We start from the raw sequence: 3914 nt of genomic DNA, 5'->3' as shown, positions 1-3914 counted from the left end.
AAAAAAAAAAAAAAGGCAACACTTGAATTGGGTCTTCAATGATAAGTAGAAGATTGCTAGGCACCCAACAGGGAAAGATCGGTCTAGGCAGATGCAACAGCACATGCAAAGACATAGAGGCAAGAAAGAGCAAAGTGAGGGAGGAATCTAGACTGACTAGAAACCCAGGTTTCTGGGTTAGGTAACATGTTGAAAGATGATTGGGTCAGGTAGCAACAAATACAGCAGAATTTGGGGAAAGGTTGAGTTTGAGGCACAGAACATCCAGATAGAAATAATAGTAAACCAAACCAAACCCACTGCCATCGAGTGGATTGTGATCCACAACAACTCTATAGGACAGAGAAGAACTGCCCCACAGGGTTTCTAAGGCTGTAAATCTTTGCAGAAGCAGAGTGCCTCATCTTTCTCCCAGGGAGCAGCTGGAGAGTTCAAACCACAGACCTTTTGGTTGCAGTCGACTACTTTAAGCACTGCACCACCACAGCTCCTCTCAGTACCAGTATTGTTGCTGTTGTTACATGCCGTCAAGTCGGACCCAACTCATAGCGACCCCTCCTTGGGTTTCTGAGGCAGTATCACTACGGAAGTAGATTGCCCCATCTTCCTTCCGAGGAGTTGCTGGTGGGTTTGAACCACCAGCCTTCTGGTTAGCAGTCAAGTGCCTTAGGCACTATGCTACCAGAGCTCCCTGTGCCTTAGGAAAAAGGTCTGGGTAGGAGCTATAAATATGGAGGCATTAACATACAGCTGGAGGTTGAAGCCATGAGTAAGGATGGGGCACCTGGTGTAAGGAAAAATGGTCAATAGAAAAAAGAGAAGAAAAAAAAAAGTGGGTATTGAGGGAAGCACAGGTGGACCAGAAAGCCTCCACATTCTCATAAGCAAGAAAGGGTAATATGCACCCAGGGCAATTTCTACATTGTGCCACCCTCACTCCTGCCCCAATTCCAGTGAGCAGGGCCAATCTCTAAATTGCACAACCCCCCACCCCTCCTCCCAATCTCTCCAATTTCAAGATGAATAGACTTTGATCGTGACAATGTATCAACAGAAACGCTTCCCCCCCTGCTCTTTTCCGGCTGTCTCAGTCAAGCGCCTTTCATATTTGCATCACCTCAGTATATCATTGAGCACCTCTTCTGGCACCCCTTGGACTCGTGCTGGGGCAAATACCCCTCCTGCCCTTCCTCCCACCTCTGTGTCAGCCATGCTTGAGAAAGGACAGTAGGTTTTTGGTAACCCCTTCATTCTACAGAGAGGAATTAAGACTTAAAACCAAAACCAAACTGATTATGGTCAGACATTCTGACCCATAGCAACCCTATTAAAAAAAGAAACCACTCACTGCTATCCAGTCGTTTCCAATTCATAGCACCCCCACTGGATTTCTGAGGCTGTAAATCTTTAGGGAAGTAGATCATCTAGTTTTCCTTCCCTGGAGCAGCTGGTAGGTTTGAACCACTGACCTTCTGGTTAGCAGTCAAGTGCCTTATCCACTACGCCACCAGAGTTCTAGCAACCCTACAGGACAGAGTAAAACTTCCCCATAATTTCCAAGGTTGTAATCTTTACAGAGGGAGCTCTGGTAGCGTAGTGGCTAAGACACTTGCCTGCTAACCAGACGGCTGGCGGTTCAAACCCACCAGCCACTCCTCGGAAGGAAGGTTGGGCAATCCTACTTCCGTAGTGATACTGCCTCGGAAACCCAAGGAGGGGTCGCTATGAGTCGAGTTTGACTCGACGGCACATAACAACAACAACAATCTTTACAGAAGCAGACTACTACATTTTTCTCCCACAGAGTGGCTGGTGGGTTTGAACCACCAACCTTCTGGTTAGTAGCCAAGCTCTTTAATGACTGTACCACCAAACCAAAACAAACCCACTGCCATCGAGTTGATCCTGACTCATAGTGACCACCATTGGGTTTCCGAGGCAGTAAATCATTATGGAAGTAGATTGCCCAGTCCTGCTTCCATGGAGTAGCTGGTGGATTTGAACCACCAACCTTCTGGTTAGCAGTCAGATGCCAGGTCCCCGGTATTTTCTGTGATAGCACAGGAAAGATGTTACCATTAGCACTTTACACTTCTGCAATAACCCCATCTGGACACTGTCCCCTACTACTTGGGGCTTAGGTAACATCTGGACCACAGAACCAGTGGCCCAAAAGGCTGATTTGTCCACTCTCAGCCCAGGCTACTGGGTCAGCATTGAGAGGGCTAAGGCTTCTCAACAGCCATGTTAGGTGACCATGTGGATATGGGTCTGAGGGCCAAGGACTGGTTAGCAAAGGAAACTGAATCTTGGACCATGTCTTCAGATCCTGTCACTCTTAGCAAGGGTTGTCTGCACTCTCCCTCTGGACTCCAGGGCTGGATACTCCCAGCTCAAGGTGGAGTATTCCAAGTGGCTTGAAGAGAACCTTCTGCTCTACCCTTCCATACTCTCTCCTGTCCATGGGAAGCTTTTCTACTCTGGGGTCCCTCAGCCAGGGCCTCCCTGCTTCTCTTGTGATCCCCCATCACCTCTTTCCATTTTCACTCTGGGGATCCCTGCTTCTCCCCCTTTCCTTGAGTGGCAGAAATGGATAACACACTTGCCCCTAACTCAAAGGTTGGTGGTTCAAGTCCAACCAGAAGTTCCTTGGGATAAATACCTGGTGATCTACTTTGAATTGATGAGGAGGGCTTGTGTCCCCCACAATGCATTGAACATCTGCTCAGGGGTCTGTGATATTCCCTGAATTGTCTACTTTTCCAGGAGGTGCTCAGGGAAGGAGGCAGTAAGAGCCATCTGCCCCCAACTTCCTTTGCCAGCATTGAATGACTTGCCTGGCATTCTGGGGATTTACCAAGTTATGAGACCCAACACAACAAGCCCTGGGGCCCTAACCTCAGCTCTGCTCAGACATCTGAATGGCCACCTGAGACAAGAGAGCTTACCACCCGCACCCACACAGGATGAGGCAGACAAGAGGCAGCTCATGAACGTTTTTTTTCTGGGTGTTTTATTTGAAAACCCTAGGGTGTGTCCTCTTCCTCTCGAGACCCATCCCCCTACTCGATCCCAGGACATGACGATGCCACACACACACACACACACACACACACTCACACACAAGGCTGTGAGCTGTACACAGGAACACAGGGGCTGCACTCACAACAACATTGAAAAAATATACATTATATATAATACACCCAGGGCCCCCACTCCCCACCCTCCATCCCCACAACCTAGCCAGAACCAGGTCATAAAGGAAGGGGCAGGGACTGTAGGACCCCAGGATTGCAAGGAGGGGGAGAGGACAAAACAGGAAGGTAAATGGGAAAGGGTGAGAAGCAGGAATCCCCAGAGTGAAATGGAAAGAGGTGATGGGGGATCACAAGAGAAGCAGGGAGGGCCTGGCTGAGGGACCCCAGAGGAGAAAAGCTTCCCGTGGACAGGAGAGAGTATGGAAGGGTAGAGCGGAAGGTTCCTTCAATTCCACCCCACACCCTTGCCTTTGCTACAGACTGCTCCCGCCCATACAGTGCATCAGTGGTGGTGGTGGTGGTGGTGGTGGGGAGACAGAGCTAAGGGCCGGTTGCCATAGAACAGAAAAAGCAGCCAAAGTCCTCCAGCTACCTTTCCAAAGCAGCCATCCTAGGCCTGCCTACAGGAGAAGCTGTCCAGGGGGTGAAAGGCCAGAGGCAAGGAATCAGGGGGTCCAGGGCACCCAAGAGGAGGAGTAGAGGAGGATGGGGAGGGGCAGGCTCCAGCAGTGCCCACTGAGATTTCAGGATTAAATGACAACTCCGTCTGAGGAGTTCTTGGACTGTCTTCTCTCAGAATGTCCATCTCCCTTTTCTGAGGGTGCCTCTGTCTCACCAGGGCAGAACCCTCACTCTGTCTGGGAAGGAGTGTAGGCA

This window comes from Orycteropus afer, unplaced genomic scaffold (assembly GCF_000298275.1).
Source record: "Orycteropus afer afer isolate SDZICR_OR568_19922 unplaced genomic scaffold, OryAfe1.0 scaffold00040, whole genome shotgun sequence".
In the NCBI taxonomy this organism is placed as follows: Eukaryota; Metazoa; Chordata; class Mammalia; order Tubulidentata; family Orycteropodidae; genus Orycteropus; species Orycteropus afer.
This window is presented reverse-complemented; position numbering follows the sequence as displayed.